This window comes from Mustela lutreola, chromosome 3, assembly GCF_030435805.1.
Source record: "Mustela lutreola isolate mMusLut2 chromosome 3, mMusLut2.pri, whole genome shotgun sequence".
NCBI lineage: Eukaryota > Metazoa > Chordata > Mammalia > Carnivora > Mustelidae > Mustela > Mustela lutreola.
In genome coordinates, this window is record NC_081292.1 from 134696435 (window position 1) to 134718337 (window position 21903).

The window sequence follows — 21903 nt, forward strand, 5'->3', positions numbered from 1 at the left end:
TCTGCTGGGGTGGATAGGAAGCAGTTGCAAGATTTGTCTTGGGCTGTGTAAGGTGTGTCAGGAAAAGACTGAAAACCTGATTTGGGAGGCTTCCTGCAACAGTAACTGTCAAGATGATGGTAGCCTACAGTAAGAAGGAGGGATAGAGGAAAAAAGAGATTCGAGAGAGATCTGTGAGATAGAACCCAATAAGACCTGGTCATAGTATTGGTAAATCCGAATGCAGAGCTGAGACAGAGTGGGAGTGTGTGAGTTTGGGATCTGGGTATATGGTGCTAATTCAAAGAGAAAAAAAAAATGCATAGGAAGAATGAGGTTATGCTGGTGCGTGTGTGCGAGTGTGAATGTGTACAATGGGCAGGCGTCGATGAACTGAGTTTTAGACAGGTGGAATTTGAGATGTCTGTGGGATGTTAGGATATTCTAGCCATACTCAACCCAATTATTCTTACTCTTTTGTCAACAAACGGAACAAAAGCAACAGTGACACTCTCTCATTATTTGCAACAAATAAGAGGCAAGTAATAGTATGTGATAAATCTGTTGTACAAATGAAATGAAGTGGCTTCCAGGATCAGGGCCCTCTGGTGAAGGGTCCTGCTCTGTTTTTCCACTCAGGGTGTATTTCTTTCTGAGTAGATCAACATGCTGATTTCAACCGGATTTTATGACTAGCTCACATTGTTACCACTCTGAAATGAGCAACCCCTCTGGTTTGCAGCCACAACATTTTCAGTTGAAGCTCCAGAAACAGATCTATCAAAGGCACTCCCACACCCCCCAGACTCCAGCCACAACGCTGACCTGAACACTTTCCTCTTTCTTTCCCTCCCTTCACCAAATGCTTATGCAATGAAATCGACTCCACAGAATTTTTTTCATAGCATAATCAAGAAGAGTAACAGTCCCTAGGGCTCTTGTTGGGGCACGACCTTATTTCTGTGAGTGTGGTGATGATTGTGGCTATAATTCACCACCTTTCCAGAAACAGCTTCCCATCACTACTTCATACTCTGTATTAGCCTGACTTTCCTTCCTCCAAGGCTTAGAGAGAGCAGTTCAGTTTTGTTAAGTCAAGAGGAATAAAGGGTGTTTAATGTTGCCCGAAGATACTGTTATCTCTCTAATAACTGCCCTTGTCGGCAAGTATGAGAATCATGTGGGGGGAGGAGGAGAGATGGGGAGAAGAGCACAACTTTTCAGAATGACTTGTGCCTATTCCTCACCCTCAACTGAACGTAAATAAGCAGTCATCCAATTAATACGTGCCATTTGATCAGTAGGTTACAGGTGGCCACTGTGTGCCAGGAGCTGCATCAAGTCCTCACATAAAAGTAAAAGATGAAATCCAAGTAATCTCTATCCTCGGTAAAAAGTCCTCCCCAGTAGAGAAGATTCGAATATGGGCTCACCCAGCTTCTCCTCCTCGAAATTCTCTCTTCTAGGGATACTGCCTCTTTGAGCTCTCCCCTTCTGCCTCTTGAGCTCCAGATTCATATGTTTTATTGCCTACCTGACCTCTCTACTTGGATATCTAGTGGGCATTGTGAATATAACATACCTTACACTGAGGTTTGATCCTCACTTGAGTCTAAACTATTCCTCCACCGATTCTTTTCCTTTCTAGTGAATAACACTCCATCTGCCCCGTTGTTCAGACCAGAAATCTGGAAAGTAATCCTCGACTTCTTCCTCTCTCTAGCCCCCATACCTAATCCACCAATCATCAAGGTCTATCAATTCAACCTTCAGACTATATCTCAAGTTGATCTATCTTCTTCTGTCCTTTTGTTATGTCCTGCTGTCCTTCTGTTCTGTCTGTCTCTTGGTCCCCTTCTAGGCAGAGGAATGTCACCTGGATTTTTCAATAATCCACTACCTGGTTTCCTGACTCATCCCTCCCCACACTATCTATCAGAGAAGCTATAGTGAACTTTTAAAATTCTAAATCAGATCATGCATGCTACTCCCTTGTGTAAATCCTTTCAGTAATTTCCCACTGCTCTTCTAGTACAAACTTAACGTGGCCTACAAAGACCCAGTGATCTGGGGTCTGACTACTTTGCACACTTGCCATTGGCCACTTGCCCAGGTCATGGTGTTTTAGCCACCCAGGACTTCCTTGATTTCCCTAAGTGCATAGAAGTTTTTTCAGCCTTGGAGCTTCTGTCCATGTTGTTCCCTCTGCCTGGACACACAACCTCTGACTTTTCACGTGATTCCTATCTTTCTTCAGCCTTAACCTAAAGGTCTCCTCCCAGAGGACTTCCTTGCCTGCCTATTTAAAATAGGTCACCACGTTGTTCTTTCACAGGCTATGCTGTTCATGCTCTTCAGATCCCCTTAACTCGTAATCATATACGTATTCACTTTTTCATTTTGTCTTTTTCTCTAGAATATGAGCATAGAACACTTGTGTTGTGCTGTTGGAGTTGTTCACCTCAGATCTCCAGCATCTGGTATCTGGCTGGCACAGAACAGGTGCTCCATAAGTATTTTTTGAATGGTCCTTGTGTGATTTGAACTTTTTACATTAGTAATGTCATAAATGGAGAGAAATATGAATGTTTATGAGCTTATTTTCATGCATCATTATATGCAAAACAATGTGTTACGTCCCTTAGGAGATGCAAAGACATGTCAAGTTAGGTCCTACTTTCAAGCAGCTTATAGTTTTCAAGGAGAGAGATGATATGGTTTAGAGAACCAGCCAATGTAGTCAATTGTGAATGTCATATACATTGCAGGGGAGAAGGGACCACTAGTTGAGAGCAAATGGTGTTGGCATGAAGGGCAGTCTCGAGACCTAAATTTAGGTACAGTGTGTAAGGGAGGGGAGATTGAAGAATTGGTATGATACACTGGGGAAAAATTGACATGATTTAGCAAGTACAGGTAATATGGAGAAGTAAGGTATGACAGGCATTTTTAGGCCAGGTGACTGAGACAATGGTGATGCCAGGAAAAGCAACACAAAAAGCCCAGGAAAGAGTGGGAACGGAGAGGAAAGGAAGAGCGGGTTTGGATAATTCTGGGTGGGTTTTAGAGATTAATCTATGACAGTAGAATAATCAGATACATCTGGCAAGTACTGTTGGTTAGTTTTTCCTTTCCTTTTCCTTTATTTTTTTAAAATTATTAAAGTAAAAGCATGCGCTAAGTAAAACACTTAGTGATCCATAAAGAAAATAGTAAAGAAAAAAGTAAAGAAATAGTAAATAGAAATAGTAAAATAGTAAAGAAAAAAATCCATAAAGACTTTTCAGTCTCTCCACTCCCTTTAATCCACTCTTCTGAGGCACCTCCTCCCCTATCCTCAGTAAATTGACTGCACTCAAGTGCTTGTCCCAAGGTCTGCTCTTGGGGCATTCAAACTAAGTCAATAAAGGATTTTTTGGTTGCTTTGTTTTATTTTTACAGTAATATAGTTCCCAACAACAAACCAGCAGCTCTAATTCTTTTATCCTGAAAGATAATATTAACCCAGATTTTCTGATGCTTGAATATAAATATCAATTGACAAGTTTGCTTTTAAAGAACCATGAAACAAGGCACCTCCTCAGTCATAAGAGTTCTGAAACCTGCTGAGAAATTGTGTGGGACACACTCTCGAATTCCTCACTGGAAAAATGAGAGGCTGGAGCATTTACCCAAGACCCATTCTCTTCTTGGTAGGAGGTGAACTTTGCTGATCACACTTTGCAGGCCAGCACAGAGGAGAGACTCGGACTCCCTGCAAAGCTGCTGGTGTGCTGAAAGGGTGCACCCAATAGCAGGGGAGCTCAGGAAACCCAGAGGGTGTGTCATCGAAGATGTCTGTTCCTACTGCCAATCCAAACCCTGGGTGGTGCATTAGTGTTGCTCAAACAGCTTTTAATCTCTTAAATTGTCTCTGTTTGGATGGGGAAAATGAATGACTGTGGGTAAAGCACTTAATACAGTGCTTGGCACATAATCAATACAGAATAAATAGTAGCCCTTACTCCTTCATTCTTTTTTTTTTTTATCATCATCATCATCGTCATTGTCATTAATGATAGAATTTATGTAGAAATAAAGTACCTCTAGGGATAACCAATGTATGGAAATTGGAGCTCAGGGCTCATATGTGGAAGGCTGTCCTAGTTATAAAAGGCATTTTCTGTCTCTAATTGCTTATATTTATTATACACTCATTCAACAAATATTTAGGGAACACCTATTATGTGCAGCTGAGAGATGCTGTACATAACATGGTATACAGATTTGGGATCCTTATCCTTTTTTAGATATGCCTTCCAATAGGCAATCAGACAATAAATAATAATTTCCTGTTTTTAGTCTTGTGGCTTTTCAATACATTGACATATATAAGCACATGATTTTTTTTTTTTTTTTTTTTCTGTAGTACAAATACAAATATGTCATTTCCCCATTCAGGGACTCCTATTGGCTCCTACCCCAACTCAACCCAATTAAATTAGGGTATCTTACCTGGGTTTAATACCTTTTTTTTTTTTTTTTAACCTACCCTAAACATAGCCTTCCCTCTGGAAATGTTCCCTTTAATTTGGGGTATCAACAGATGAAGAAATAACTTTTTAAGCCAGTAGATACCCAATGCCATACAAAATACGACACAACAGAGAAATTCAACAGACAGAGAGGTTTCTTCTGGCTTGGGTGTTTGGGGCAATTTTTCTGGAATAGAAGGGCAATTCTGAGACATTTTCTTTTTACAGTCTTTTCAAAACTCCTGAAACTACTGATACTTTATAACTTCTTAAACCAAGTCTATTTCATGCTTCAGTTCAGAAAAAGAAACAATTGCGCCTTTTGTTACAATGTATAGAGACCTAGTCTAAAGCCATTTTCCCCACCAAGCACATAGTTATTATGTGACCACATTTTATCTCATAAGTAATCTGACCTGGGAGATTGGATTTGTGCACTGGAATGATTTAACAACTGGTCCACGCAGGGATCTCAGAGGTTCACATGACACAGATAGTTCATGGTATCACTCTCCTATATTCTCAGAGGCTAGAGTGATAGTAAAAGTGCTAGACAACAGTGTCTTATCCAAAGCTTCTCATAGGATGACCTCATCTGGCAAAACAGCATTCCTAGGCATTTTGGAGAGGGATGTGGTGAATAAACAGTGTAAAATTGTCTAATCATGGGTAAAGTTATATCACACAACAAACATTTATGTACATATGTTCCAAGTACTTTGAAGACACAAAAGAAATGAAAGATATGTTCCTATTCTCAAATAGCTGTTAATCTGATTAGACTACATACACAAACTTCAAACCAGAAAATAATTTCAAAGCAACATAACAAAATACAGTATGAATAAAGCAAAAATTATTAATAGTGATGTGTTCAAAGTAGCTAAATGTTCTGTGGGGGGACTAAAGGGGGAAAAATCTAGTTTAAGCGGAGTTCCTTCCTTTTCTTTTCTTCTTTTTAAACCAGACCACTCTGAAAGAACATGGAGATTATTCTTTGTAGACCAGATAAAAGATAAGAGAACATCAGAGACTAAAATATCATCAGTAAATAGGAGGAATGTAAACAGTGAAGAGGAGCTATACCCCTTTGTAAGAATAGTGAGAAATAAAAAAAAAATAATTTAATGTACCAAAGCTTCCTGAATTGTTTAAAATCCTACAGAGATTTTAGAATTATTTCCAATTTGGATTAGTAAAATATAATGAATAATACTGCAAAAACTAATTTTAGCTCTATCTCATGCCTATGCATTGGAAGACCAGCAGACAGACTGGAAATTCTATTTTTGGTGCACACTGAAGATCGGCTTTGTTTATAACAGTTGCACGGTATATTGACCCAGTAAAGTAAATTTCCTCTGTTTATAGAAACTAGAAAAACTATTTTGGTTTTAAAGCCACATGTTGTCATAAGGAACTCATTAGAATTATGGATAATAGTGGGAAAAAATCCATTTCATGTCCATCTTTTGTTATTGTCTAAGGGATGGTAATACTAATTCAACACAATGATAATAATATAAACGTTTTCTTTGTGACCTGTAGAGATATTTTTTACTCTTTTCATGCTTCACATAAGAATACACAGGCTTTATTTTATTTTTTGAGATTTATTCATTTATTTTAAAGAGAGAAAAAGCCAGGCCGGAAGGGGGGGAATGCAGAGAGAGAGAGAGAGAATCTCCAGCAGATTCTGAGCTGAGTGCAGAGCCTGATGTGGGGCTTGATCTCACAACCCTGAGATCATGACCTGAGCCAAATCCAAGAGTCAGACACTTAACTGACTGTGCCTCCCAAGCCCCAAGGCAGGCTTTTTAAAAAACCAGTTTTAGAGACCATAGAGTGATTTGGGAATGTCCAATAATGAAACTGAAGTCCAATAATGAAACTGTCCTTATATTTTTGTAACTTCCTTATTATTAAAATGAGAGGGTTCAATTAGATCGTCACTAATGTTATTTCTGTTTAGAAAATGTTACCGTTTTAAGTTACCATATACAGTTTGGGAACTGTATACTTTCGGAGCCTACAAGAGGAGTCAGGAAATCACACAGACAGATAGGCAAGTGGAAGACATTCAGTTCAGTCATTAAGTATTTAAAATGTGAGAAGAGGTAAATGTAAGGAGAAAAATATGAATCTTGAACAAATATCAACACTTATATGTCTGTACATCAAAATCTATAACTGGCTATCTGTGTATCAGTCAATCATCTGTCTTTTATATGCTGGGTTAGTTAAGTATGTGCTGAATAGAAATGCTTTTCTTTCCATAAATGTCAGATAACACTCTTTTCTAGCTGTGATGTTATGATATAGTAAGAAATATACATTTTGGTCTTTGTATCTAGCTCCTGGCCAGAGCTCCTGAAGTCTTGTAATTGCCCAAGTGATAAAGGTGAAAGGAGCACCTTGGTTATAATATTTAGATTTTGTTTCCAGCTCCTGAAATAGAATATCCCTCTGGAGGGATAAAGGTCACTTTTGGAAAGCCCCTGAAAATTGGGGCTGTTTGCTGGGAGAACCAGCCATGTGATTAGATGATTGGAATTTTAAACCCCATTCCCCAACCTCCAGGAGAGAGAAGGGAAGGCTACAAATTAAGTTCAATCACTAAGGATCAATGATTTAATCAAGTGTGTCTGTGTAATGGAACCTCTCAAAAACTCTAGATGATGGGCTGCGGAGAGCTTCTGGGTTGGTGAACAGTGAGGTTTTGGGAGGGTGGTGTGCCCAGAGAGGACATGGAAGCTCGGCACAGCTCCCCGCACCTTGCCCTATGCATCTCTTCCATCTGGCTATTCCCGAGTTGTATCCTCTATGATAAACTGGTAAATAGGGCATTTCCCTGAGTTTTGTAAACCATTCTAGTTAATTATGGAACTAAGGACAGGGTCACAGGTACCCCTGATTTTTAACCAGTCAGTCAGAAGTATGGGAGGCTTATATTTCTGACTGGCCTCTTTCTTTATGGGACCGAGCTCTTAACCTGTAAGGTCTATACTACCTCTGGGTGTCAGTGTCAAAACTGAATTAAATCATAGGACACCCAGATGGTGTCTGCAGAGAATTAGAGAATTACCCGGTACAGAAAACCCACACACTTGGTGTCAGAAATGATTAATGTAGAGAAAAGAAACAGTTTCTTCCCTTATGAGGTTTCACAATTGCCTTGCCCAGGACTCATTTCCCTTTGTACTCATATATATGTGGTCTTCTGATAAATGACCAAAAAATAAATTACACTTGTATGGATCTTTACAATTTACAGAGTATGTTTTCCGAACTGCACTAAAGTAGCTGTGAAATAATTATCAGTAAAGCTTGAGATCCTAGGGGCACTGTATGGTGCGAAAGGAAAGAAGACAAAACGCAGCACGGTAGTCAAAGGTATACTTTTAAATTAAAGAGAGAGAGATTGAGAGAGATGATTTTCATCTTAGCCTTAAGCTGAGAGTTCCTCTTCTCATCAACAGATGAGCAACTAAGAGCAGCACCAGTGCAAACTCAGAGACAAATGTCAAAGGCATCTAGCCAGATCACAAACACTTAGATCTCCGTGGTGGGGAGAACTGCAAAGACAACATTTCCGAATACGCAGACCTCATTAAAGATTATTTTGTAGCATAATTGGAGAACACTGTAACCTCTATTAATGGACACTGAGCTTTGAGTAATTGTACGTAAAGAACCTAGAATCCTCTGTAGGTAGGGTTAACTGCCTAATAAAAGGAAGTGTCAGCCCCGCCTCATTAATGTGAGGCCAGCACAAACTGGGGCACAGAGGTAAAGAAGGTGCAGGAACCAGGTCAAGAGACTAGAAAAGAAACAGCACTGACCATGTTAACAACTGCGTTTTGTCATTGTTGTTGTTCATTTTCTGTTTTTTGTTTTCCCTCTTTGGCCTCAACAAAATAAAGACCATTACTGATAATTCAGGGAGGAGAGATTGAACTTTTAATATAAGGAGTTTGCACCTTAGCTGCTATCTTTTAATGTTAATATGATTATAGGTTGTTCACACTCCTCTGTGAGTTTCGTCAGTCCTAGTTGCTGCATTTATTCCTAGTACAAACTGCTGAGATACCAGTTCTAATTACAGGTTGAACTCTGACCTAGTCAATACTCCGCTACCTAGAATACTCACCAATTAAATAGGAGATAATGCTGTCTTACTGAGGCTTATTCCTGGCCTTAAGTAAACTTTATATTACAGGTTTAATCCTTAGAAGACAAGACTGAGTAAGGTAGAATAATTTCTTTTGTTTTAGAGATGAGGCAGTGGCTTATGAAGTGTTAACTGGCTTGCTCCAGGCCAGTGACCACAGTCCTGACCTCCCACCCTCCTATTTCTTTTACAGGGAGACTGGATTAGCCCATCCGGGGGGACAGCCAATCTCAGTGGTTTGCCAGGGTCTCTGGGAGTAGCACCGGGCAAAAACAGAAAGACCTTCCTCAAGTCTGAGTTAGGGAAACAAAGATTAATCCATTCAAATGAAGAATAAAAACGGGGTTGGGGGGGAAAGCAGAAGAAGAATGCAAAACTAAGGTTCAGGAAACAGGAGGAAGCTGACAAAAGGAGCGGGTCTCAATGTTCCTGTGTAATCACTGTGATCAGAGCTGAAAAATCTATGATTTGTCTTGATTGGCTCTGGTGTCTTAAAGATACAAAGATTGCCTGTGGAAAGGGGCATCTTATAGCATTAATAAGTGACTAAGGGGGCACCTGGATGGCACCGTTGGTTAAGCGGCCACCTCTTGGTTTTGGCTCAGGTCGTGATCTCAGGGTGGTGAAATCAAGCCCGAGTCAGGGTCTGCACTCAGTGTGAAGTCTGACTAAGTTTCTCTGCCCCTCCCCCTCCTCTCTCAAATAAATAAATAAATCTTTTAAAAAAAATTCAACCTGGTCTGCTATTCAAATAAATTTATTTATTTATTTACAATTTCTTTCCAATCAATATACTCCAGGACCTATGCTGTGTATAGACAAGAGAAGTTCAGTATCTAAAGAAATCTTGCCTTTGCAGGTTGAGAGCATCTATTTAACTCCTAGCTTAGTTGAATTCAGATTCACAATGTTTTCCTTGTAAATTAAGGAAGCTTTGGGAATTTAAACTTTTCACCACTCTATCAAGGTAATTTTGAGAAGCTGCTGTGCCTCACCTACTGCCTTTCCCAGGCATAAGAGGTTAGTATTGGAAATAAGGCTAAGGGAATGAAGTTACACAAAATGACCTTCTAGATCCATGTAAGTCAAATCTTCGTCATGAGACTTTTCATTAAAAATGATTACTGCACCACCTGACCCACCTACATTCAAGTGTTAATATAAAAGTAAATCTGTTTCACCCTTATTCAGAGTAATTTTCAGGTTATTCACAGTTTAGACATAATTGCCCCTTCTACATTTCTGCCGATAATTAAGGTGGGTCATCTCAAAATTTAACTGAACTCCAATAAGTTAATAGTATAAAGGATGCACTCCAAGCCTTCAGCAAGCTTGCAAAATTCTTCAGAGGCAGCTGGCATGGGCTGGCAGGAAAGCCATGAGTCCTGTGGTAGACAGAGCAGAGACTGGGCAGAAACGATCCTAATCCATGTCTGGCTCTCTGACCACTGACCACTGGTCACTTCCACAAGCCTCACATTTTATTCAGACATGGAAAAAATGACTACATAGCTTTCGGCTGTTAAGTGTTTTTGGAAGTGTTCATAAATCTTTATGAAATCCAATTCAGTCTTCAACTAGTAGTAGTTCAAGGAATGAGCAAAAATGCCTTCATAGCTCTGTTGAAAAAGTTTTCATTGAGTCAAATAAAATTCTAGTGGTTTGACAGAGATGAATCCTTGTTTTGGGGTCAACATCAATATTGACAATGCTTACTGCCAATAGGCACGTTAGCAACTCTGAGTCCCTAAGGCTGGTTACAAAATGAAAACAGGAGAGCAGAATGGAGGCAGGGCAGGACTAAACCTCCTCCACAGCCCTCAAAAGACTCCCATCCTCAGAGCACACCGTTATTAGCACTAGCCTGGTTTTAAAGTCAAGAGAACAGTTTTGAGAAAAAAAAAAAAAAACTGCCAGATTTCATAACCTCATTTGATAATCTTTCAGACAGGACCTTCAAATGGCTTTTGCCTCTGGTTTAGAGGAAATCCTCATTTTTCACCAGAGAGCTCAGCTACGCACCAGCTCCGGATATCGTCTGAAGTGAAATGATAGTCTGACTTGTAAACAACATCCCAAGATCTCCTGTATGGGAACTGAACCTACGAGAGAAACATTTGTCTGAGGGTAAGCCTGCTTGTTCTCTTATGCTCCTCTGTATGTATAACTCAGACGTCTGTTAGCAGATAACATCTGCACGGCTTCTTTTGGAAGCTCCCTGACCACTCATCGGTGCCCATATCCCTCAGAGATCTGCTTCCTCCTACGTCCCTCTTTCGCAAGCACAGCTCTGCTATCATTTCTTTGGCCCATGCTGTGAAACTGTCTAGTCTACCGGGATATCCATTTTAAGCCTGGCTTTGTCGTGATAATCAAGTCTTAGGCATCAGCAAGTAAACTATAGACAATTTCCCAGTTTCCTTCGTATTCCTCCCAAGCCTATATACTTATTCTATCTCTCAGCACGTATTTACTGACGCCTACCCTATGCAGGGCATGGTGCTTGGTGCTACAAATGCAAACATAAATAAGACAGAATCCCGTACTCAAGGAAATTACAGCATATAGATGCAAGACCAACATATAACAAAGTACTACCCTTTTTAAAATTGCAATATTCCATGTGGGAACAAAGAAGATGTGGTCAACCACAAGGGTCAGGAAAAGCTTATTTAAGGTAAGGGAATCTAAGGGGCATCTTCTGATATGAGAAGGTGCTCGCTGAATGGGGGTGAAGCTCAAAGACAGCATGAAATACATAGTGCACTTAGAGGACTTGAGACACTTGGCATAGATCAGGGAGTAGCAGGAAGAGACGTCAAAGTAGTAGGCAGGAATTAGAGTATGCAAAGCTCATATGCCATGCTAAAGAATATGAATTCTTATTCTATTCAGAAAAAAAGTATGCAGTAGAAAAATATGCCTAGAGATATCAGGGTTTGAATAGGAAATTAGAAGCAGAGAGACTAAATGATGTATAAGAGAGATGCCAAGAGCTCAAATTAAATGGGTCTTAAAGGGCTAAAGAGAAAGGGATGATGTGGGGGTAAGGGAGGAAGTGAGTATGGTGTCCACAGTTCTTGGGTGACTGGGTATTACCATTCACTGTGAAAACAGGTTAAGGGGAGAAGCAGATCTGCATGGGAGGGTTGGCCGTTGAGTTTGAGTTTTCTGAGACACATGCAATGACTATGTTCCAGAGAAATTAGATGGAGATACCCCTGTGCCAAAGGTAAGATCTTTGTAGCATCATAAACATGCAAGTAGATGATGAAGAGCACATGAAAAAGGAGAGAAATAGAGCACTGGAGAGAATCGTGGAGGACACCAGAGTTCTGGGTCAGGCAGAGGAAAAGCAACCCACAATTGAGTCTGAGAGGAAATCATCAGAGAAGGGAGAGAACCAGAGAAAGGTCAGCTTTCTGAGGACCAAGAGGAGAGACTATTAAAAGAAAGTGGCTCCATGTGAATAGGATTGATGGCACAAATACTATGGGGACTTAGCAGTTTGGGTGCACAGTGAAGGGGTTGAGCTGTAATCCCAGTGTCGTGTTCTTAGGAAAATCTGCTGATTACCCCAGGTGGTGGCAGAATAGTTCTCAGTAATAGTAAAATACCTGGAGAATGTCTTCTAAGACAGTGTGTCTCAAACTCTAATGGGTGTATGAATCACTTGGAAATCTTGTTAAAATGAGAATTCTGATTTAGTCGCTTTGGGGTGAAGCCCAAGATTCTGCATTTCTACCAAGTTTCCAGATGATGCCAAAGCTGCTAGGCTATGGATCACACTTTGAGTAGTAAGATCTCCGAGAATATTCTTCGTTGAGTTTCATGACACAGTTATACCAGTCAAGTACAAAGTCTATTGTCAGAAATGCCAGAAAAAATCTGAACTGAGAAGCTAAGTATAAATCACTCTTTTCTGCTAACATCTGGTGGTTGTGAAATTAAATCAGACAGTGTACTGAAAATCTATTTTGACATTTAGTTATAAGCCATATTAATCCTATTTTATGATGAGATAAAATTTCACAGCATGCTTTTACTACCAGATTCAATGAATTATACTTAGAAATCCTATTCTCCCTATGACTGTAAATAGTCATGGAAAAATTTCTAGTGTAGTTCATATTCTTTATTAGGTGTTTTTTTAAATAATGACAGAATGAACTATTAGTATAGAAGACTCTTAGCCTCTTCCTTCTTTCTTTCCTTCCTTCCTTTCTTCCATACTTCTTTCTTGGGATGAGGGTAGCAGCTTCCATAGTAACTCAAGTTCATAATGAGTCTCTTAGCAACAGTAGTTTTCTAGCTGTATCTTTATTGAAACAACTTTTATAATTCTTGAGAATAAGTAAGATTTATGAGAATCCAAATCTTAGCACCGAACATCCCAAGTAGTTGATCTGTTTTTATCTTAGAGGACATTAACACTTAAATCTTTAGATATTTTCAGCCTGCTGTGAGTTCTCTCAGCACATCCTTGACATATCATGATTTTGATGAATATTTGATTAGATAAAATTCACTCTTTTGTCCAATATAATCACAATGGTGTTCTGAAGAAGACTAATTCTGTGAACCATCCCTGAATGGGAATTTTATGGTCACATACATTTGGAAAAATCTAGTTTCTTTAGCTCTCTCTTAGATAAAACACACAGATATTAAAACAAACAAACAAAAACTTTAAGAATGAACCAATTGCGCTCTATCACAACAATGCTCAAATTTATTATTTAGAATATACAGAATACACTTGGGGAAATGTTTTTCTTTTTCCATGTTCTATAATCAAGTTGTTGCTGTGAAGCAGAGCTGGACAGAATGAATGAATTCCTTTCCTTCTATCATCAATAAGAAGAAAGCCTTCATAGAAGGGTCCTCCAGAAGACTTTCTCTGAAGTCTTTTTGGATAACCAGGACATTCTGAGCTGTGTTAGGAAAGTGAATGTGTAAAAAGCGGGGGATGGGATGGTCAGGATACCATTAGACTAATCATAGTTTATCACCTGGAGCTGGTATACCAGATTCATTTCAGAGGACTATTAGCAAGGAATGAAGAGGGGATGGCTTCCCGGAAGGCAACTAACAAAGCCTACAGGAGATTTTTCAAAAACATGCGTTTACCTCCACCATTTTCATGGTGTAGGTCACCATTTTTTTTTTTTTTTCCATTTCTGTAAAAGCCATTCTACCGGTGCTTCCATTCTTGTCCCCTTATGGTTAACTCTCCCCACAGCTACCAGAAAATCGTCATTTAAAAACATAAATCAAATCACATTCTTTCCCTTTCCCTTAAAGCCTTCCAATGGCTTTCTGTTTCTTTCAGCATAGACTCCAGTCCCTTGGAGTCCTGTCCTTTTTCCTTTTTTTTCCAAAATGCCAGACTATTTTCCCCTTTCTTTCCTTCCTCCCTTTCTCCATCCCTTTCTCTCTCTTTCCTTTCTTCCTTTCTCCTTTCTCTTTTCCTTTCTTTTCTTTTCTTTCTCTTCTCTTTTCTTTTCTCCTTCTTTCTCTTGTGCTCTTGGCACTTTCTACCTTCTGCCCAGAAGTTTCTTTCTTCAGATTTTCATATCATTTGTTCCCTTATTCTCTGATCATATGTCACCTTCTCCAGGAGAAACTCCCTGATCAGGCTTTCAAAGATACCTGCTTCATTTTTCTTCTATACATTTTTGGGGGGTCATATACATTTATACTTGCCTATTTTATGCAGCCTTCGTTAGAATATTGAAACACGGGTTCATCTCTGTATGTTTAACCCCTAGTGCATCACGCAGTAGGCTCACAAACATTCATGGCATGAATGAGTGAAATTTATAACGTTAAAAGAGAAAGCTATCATAGCCAGTTAAAAGATGTGATGGGATGTTTGTAAAGTAGACTATAGAGTAATTGAAATCATTTAGAGACCTCTACTTAATTTATAATTTCTCTGTGTAGAAAAGAACCAGTTAACATCCTTGAACTCCTTTAAACCACGGATGAGGTTGAATTTACTGGGTGTGAACAAGGCAACCAATTATATTTGCAGTGGTTGATTTTGAAGTTCTGTACCTTCTATTCCACTCAAACCTCTATCTGAGCCGCCTCTTAATACCTCTCTCACCTACACTATCATAATGATGTTGGAACCAGAGTCATCAGCATAAGAGAAAGCTACCTTTAAAAGATTTAGGAATGTGGCAGTGATTCTTAATATCACACATGGAAAAGGAAAAGCAACATTTCTGCATTAGACAGAATCTAGGATGCCTTCCACATACCGTGTTTTGAATTTCAGTTTCCCATTCAGCCAAAAACTGATCCATCCCTTACATGAAAATTCTATTTAAAAGAAACTTCCTTGAGGAGCTTCTTATAAGACATTAAAATTCAAGTCTACGTTATTCATAAATTTACCAGTTTTATCTGGGTTGTGCATTGGTTTACATATAAAGAGCCCAAATTAATTTTCCTTGTATGTAAGAACATTTTGAGTAAAGATGACATGGTCAGACTTTAACACATTGCCCGATTGCTGTTCAAACCAATATTTTAAAAGCTTATAGCTTGCCTATCATACCTTGCTCTTATAGTATATATTAAATTCAAGGAGCAAGATTTATATTAGAAGTTAGATTGGAAATCTGGAACTGATTAAAAACATTCACTTTTAACTTATGGCCTTAGTCCCAGAAGTTTTATATTAGCAATGTAAAGCATTCCAAGCTAATAGAAAAATTGGATTAAAATTAATGTGAGCTTTACTTTTCAAAAGCCTTTGTAGTTATGTCAATGACCTGATGATAAACGTTCAAGGAACATGTTCACCACGAAGAATGCTTTATACACAACCATTGCATCCTGGGCACACCACGGTGTGCTTTTGGATGGTAGACACAGAAATGTTCTAGAAGGCAGGACTAAGAAGTAGCTGTGGCAGGGACTGCTGGCTGTACACCAAGGTTTACTCTTTCCTTATTCCCTAGTAATACACTTAGGCTAGGGGGCTGACTACCGAGTCAGGGCTCTATTTTCTAGCATTGCCACCCCTCCCAGAGTAGCTTAACGTGGCTTTGTGACTTCATTTTCACCCGGGGGGTTGGGGAAGAGGGATAAAGGAAAGTGCTGTCTGCCCCTTCCAGTCCTAAGTCTTAAAATATTGTGCATATGCTCCTTCATGCATTTTCCCCCTCAATCAAGCCAGAACAAATTCTATTTAAAGGAATCTGCCTTAGAATACACTCCTTATGGGGATACAGGAAATACTCTCCGTGATAATGGAGAAAGAAGATGGAAGGAACCTGGATTCCTAATGGTATGGAGCATAGCAGTCTGCTTACTTGCCCCAGACTGATACATGAGTAAGAAATAAGAGTCATTTTTAAAGCCTCTCTCTTGTGAAGACTCACTCCGGTAGCATTATAGCAGCTCAGCCCTTTTACGCTAAATAGTGCAGGTATTAAAGGCATCTTTGGTGCCCTCCCCCTCCCTTTCACACACTGCTCTGTGTTCCTGGTGCCCTCTCATTCACTAGGACCACTGGGATGATAGCTGAGTGTGTGGTCTTTTCTGGTTCTCTCCTTCATGCTCTCAGCTTGTTTGACTTGCAATAATGTCCTGTTGAATTTATTTTTAGCTATTTGGCACTTCCAAAGAGTTGTCATGAACTCAGTCAATTTTTTAGAAGCTTATAGACCATTACTTCACCTAAAAGTATGATCCCCCCACCCCCCAAGAGCTGTGACTTAATCCAAGTGAATAGATTTTTTTATTGGCAGAAGTTCAGGCAGAAGCCCACAAACCATTCCAGTATCTGTCTAATTAGATTGTATAATGCTAGACTTTCTGTTGTATATGATCGGAAATAAGCATTTCCTACCAGATTTTCAGGTTAGAACAGGGCTTAAACACCCCAAGACAGAAAGAGAGCAAAAAAGAAGCTAAGCTCTTCTCAACTCTTTGCCACTGCTTCTCTAGATGATTAGAAGTGACAGATTATCCCAGTTCTTAGTCTGAGGAACATAGACTGAATCTGTAATTTCAAGCAGACAAGTAAATATCAATCATCACCTACTATCTGTAAGTAAATTTAATAAGATTATATGACTCAACTTATGTTTCAGAGGTTTCTATTCACTTGCTTCAGTGACTTCGAAGTTCAAAGTTCCTGAGTACCACCTTACGTTTCCCAATGTAAACAGTCTTTGCAAAACTGAAAGTGAAAGAATTTGTAGAAGACACTTGATCAAAGGAAGTTCATGTTTTCATGGCCACCTCTACTTGGAAATCAGAGTGTAACAGGTGCTTATTGTATATGCCCACCTTTATAACACATTTTAATTGACAGTGTTTTCCAAAATGCTTGGTGGTTCTCTTTAATAGGACATGGCATAACCTATTGGGTCATGGTTGACATACAAAAAAACAGGATGCATAAAATAGTAAAACAGTGGTTTGGTTATAATTCCAATAAATATTGTTTTGTGGAATTTAGTTTCAATTGTATATAAATATGAGTGTGTGTGCATTAGTATGTACTGGCTTGTGATGTACGAATGTATTTCTTACTAAAAGCCTTGTTTCCTCCATCAGCTCATTTTGGAATCAGGATTGGTCCTCTTCATGGGCCCTAACTACTATGCGAGTGTCATTTAATGGAGTCTCTTGACTTGATCTTGCAGGTGCTTCAGTTTCATGGATTCATAAACTACACATCCATGTACCAGAGTGTTGGGTCTAGGACTGTCTTTTGCAAAATAATTTTTTCTCTCTGATTTTGTAAAAATCAACCCCCAAATCCTAACAGTACTCCAGCTTACTAAGAATGATGTCTAGAAAAGAAAAAATGCCCCCATAATATAAATTTGTGTATGGTCACTAATTAAATTAAATATATAGAATAAACATACGGCCTCTAAGTTTCCCTAATCATAGACAATCACATGCGGTACTTTCTCAAAGTACCATGCAGTTCCTTTCTAAGCACCAAAGTACGACTGAATGGCTCAGATGATGGATTGTTTGTTTCAATAAGAGGAATTTGGTCATCTTGATGTTTAAATCCATGTATAGATTCTGTGATGGATTATCTTCTGGGGGAAAGAGGTTTGGGAGACATTTTTATTCTAAATGCAAAAAAAGTACACATTAGTTAGTGGTATCTTAATGTAAGGTAAAATCACATCCACTTAGATTTTAGATATTTATGTATCACATTATTTATATTCCACATAAAATTACTTATAATTAGATGCATTTGTTTAATTACTGTACATATTAAAGTGTATAAAACATTTGCCAGTACACTCAGAAACATAAATCAAGGGAAAGCAGAAATTCCTGATGGATTGCCTTAGTTAGAAATACTGACATGCTAGTTTATCTTATGAATGATCATATCTAGTAGTTTAACTAATAACCTGCACCATAGTCTATTCTAAAGTGAAAAGAAAATTTGGTCACAAACAGGACTGAACAATGAATACATGAAAATATTTACACTGTTCTGAAAAATAGTTAACTTTTTAACTCTAAAGTATCCTGCTTTTCAAAAGTCAATCTCCCAAAAATAATCTGTCAACTCATTAATCTACTCAAAGTACCAACTTTAAAAGTGAAAAAAATTATCAGAACTTACGTCTCAAGAAGAACAAGTTATAATAATTTCAGTTATTAATACTTCAATCTAGAGCTCCTTATTATATGTTTGAAAGCTTTATGAAACTTCTTTACCCTTTTCCTATGTACCATTATTGAAAAATGGTGTTCAAATCATCTACAGGCTTTACACATTCACTAAAACTCTGCCATAAAATAAATCATTTTGTGCTAAGACTGTTTCTCTGAGCAGGGAAGCATTTGAAAATATGCAAAAATAAAAAAAAGGCAAAGACAACAAAGTATATTTTTCGGCCTTTTCTAATATGAAATGTGTTATTATTCATATTTGGCATAAGGGGCAGTTTATCTTCACATTATCTTTTTTTTTTTTTTAAATAAGCATATAATGTGTTATTAGCCCCAGGGGTACAGGTCTGTGAATCGCCAGGTTTACAAACTTCATAGCACTCACCATAGAACATACCCTCCCCAGTGTCCATAACCCCACCTCCCTCTCCTAACCCCCTCCCCCCAGCAACCCTCAGTTTGTTTTCTTCACATTATCTTTCCAGGAGAGGGAAAGGAGAGCAGCGTGTTAAGCAAATGAATAGTGCTTGTTCAGCACTGGGGGAAGACTATTTTGAAGCACTTGAGAAGTGCATAAACACTGAAATTGCCACATAAACAAAGGCCACCCAGCTCAACTCAGTTTACCTTCGATATGGAAACAACATATCTCCTCTTCTTTTAAAATAAAGTAGAATCTCTAGACAGCAGCTCTTGGGTACTATTGGTTTATAGACCTGATACACTTCCACTTTTCCAGACAATACTTTCCTACTAAAAATTTGGATCAGAGGTAGTTTTTAGTGCTTTGCCTTGTGTTGCCTTGTGATGTACCAAGGAGGTGTTGGGCATTGGCCTCCCAACCGGTGGATTATTAAAACTGGTGGATATACAGAGGAATTCCCAAAATTGCAGATATTCTTTTCTGTCCCGAAAAATATCCCTTAAGCTTGTCTTTGAACTTTGAGAGATAATTTTTTTTAAGATTTTATTTTAAAGTAATCTTTATACCCAATATGGGGCTCGACCTTATAGCCTTAAGGTTAAGAGTCGCATATTCTACTGACTGAGCCAGCCAGGCACCCCTGAAAGATAATTTTTGGATTAGCATTTTCTCATTACTTGCAAGATATGAACAGAGACAGTGCTATATCCATAAACTATAAGCTTAGCTGTATGTAATCATTTACTGGAGAATATTTTGTGGTCTCCTAAACAGATACATATAAAGTCAATTTACCCTCCTGAAAATGTTATCTTTAATAATTTGACACTAGAATGAGTCCCAAGTGTTCGAAGTCTCAAAAAACACCAAAGACCAGTCCAAGGAGAAATTTGGCAAACAGAAATTTTCTATAAAAAGAATGTCCTTGGTATCAGGAAAGGAATGGCACACTCAAAAAGGGTAAATGAAGTTAATGTAATCAAACTACTTAAGAGAGGGAGGTCAGGGTAATGGGTGGATAAAAAGTTGTGGGAGAGCATCCACATCTTCGATAATAAGACCCAAAGGGCAAGGCAAGGAAGCAGTTACTGGGTTCTAGAAAGAGAGAGAGATATAGCTGATGGAGAGCTAGCTATACCATAAGAAGACTGTCCTATTGAGGAACAAGCTGCTGACAGCCTATGGTCTGACGTTGAATAAAATCCCCAACTTCTTTCCCTGCACTTTCCAATGAACTTTGAGGGCCTTCTAATGGCTAAGCCCAAACAGAGCCAGAGGAGAGGAATGTAAGTTGATACAGCCTATAAAAGGTGGACTTCAAATACTCAGAGCAGAATGGAAATGCATATAGGATGGGCCTGGAGATATAAGACTATCTAATACACTCTTATTTCCTGAAATTTGGTGGCTTCACAGCTGTTTGTAATAGAAAAATCACTGAGTAAAAGCCTGTCGAGAGCAGCGTCAATGTTTCTAAGAAGGCATTTGTGAAACTTTTGCAGTTTCTTGATCAGCTCAATTTCTTTAAAGAAAGCAGGACACCTCCATCCTGAATATATGGGATGTCTTTTAACTGGTGAAAAAATGCCTTCCTTACTCCCTCCTTCTCCCCTATCCATTTACTTAGTTTATCAACATTGATGAATGGATCTGTCATGGAACAGGCCAACTGGTTTGTGGTTAGAGTCATAGATTTGAATTCTTTGTAGATCTAAACATGTCATTACCAGCTTCCATAGATTGTATCATTTGCTTGATTAAACTCTTCTCAGGTGATCAGTGTGTCTGTATGGGATTGGGAGTGTAGTTAGGACCAGGGCATATTCCTGTGAATATAATGCCTTGAAAGGTCTTCTAAAGATTAATCCTAGGATCTAGAGCCACAGCAGGAGAAATACTTATTGACCCTCTGGAGGTCCATTGTCTCCGGAATTCCTTTCAGCCAACAGAGTCCTGGTTTATCCACATTCATCCTCGGGTAAGACAAAATCACAACATGTGCAAAGCATCTTTGTTTTGCCTGAACTGTTACAGAGGGACGTAAACACCATCACCCACTGTCATGTACTAAATCCTGACTACAGGGATTTCTACAGAACTGATATTTCCTAGTAGGAGAGTAGAATCTTTTTTTTTTTTTTTTTCCAAGCAGCTTTATTGTCGTATAGTTTGCACACTATAAATTTCCCTCATTTTAGGTGTACAATTCAGTGAGTTTTATAAACTCAGAGTCGTGAGATCACTACCACAATCTGATTTTAGAATATTTCCATCATCTCATCTTTAGATAAAGAAAGCTCCTTGATTTTTAAATGTGTGCAACAAGCACAAATAAATGATTCCTTTTTAAGAGCACAATGTAAAAATATGATGACAGGTATTTTAATGTGAACAGTTATTATTTAATTCATGGATTTTTGTAGTAAGAGTAATACCCAGAATTTCTGGTAATCACTGAGTCAACACACTTTTTGGGTAAACGTGGTTGCTGTGAATATATTGCCAAACCATGAAAATGAAGGAAATTTTAACCAAATCATTTTTATGTTGCATCAGAATTTGCCCAAACGAAGGAAATTTTTTTCTACAATAAGAAAAAGCAAAGATTTTGAAATACACATCCCCACAAATAATTTTACAAGGCACAGTCATTATTCTGAGAAATGAGATTGTTTCCCTTTAGGACTGCTAAAGAGTGATGGGGCTTGAGATCTCTTTAGATCAATCCTTCAGTCAGAAAAGACAAGAGCAATTTGAGCACCACAACAACTGTTTCCAGCAGTAGTCTATACATCAGCACCCAAATTGGAAATGCCACTCTTCCAGAAAAAGACCATTCATCCAAGCAACTTTCTCCATCAGGCGACCACTATAGTTTCTGTGTTCACAACTGAAGTTTTAAATTTCTGTATATTGGCTAGGGCTGTTCTAACAAAGTATCACTAACTGGATGACTTGAAACAACAGAAATTTATTCTCTCACAGTTCCAGAGGCTAGAAACCTGAAATCAAGATGTCAGGATGGCCATCCTTCCTCTCTGGATAAAATCCTTCCTTGCCTCTTGCTAGTTTCTGGAGATGGCTGGCCATCTTTGGTGTTCCCTGACTTGTAGCTGCAGCATTTCCATCTCTGCCTCTGT

At 38.7% G+C, this 21903-nt stretch overlaps 1 long non-coding RNA gene across 1 annotated transcript in view; it reads left to right on the forward strand.

Annotated features, from left to right (window-relative positions):
- Positions 1-10620: 10620 nt before the first annotated feature.
- The window catches only part of LOC131827025 (uncharacterized), a 68881-nt gene continuing 57598 nt past the window's right edge, over positions 10621-21903 (forward strand). Inside the window, exon 1 of the long non-coding RNA XR_009351859.1 lies at positions 10621-10791. This is a non-coding gene — a long non-coding RNA (uncharacterized LOC131827025). The remainder of the gene's footprint in view (positions 10792-21903) is intronic.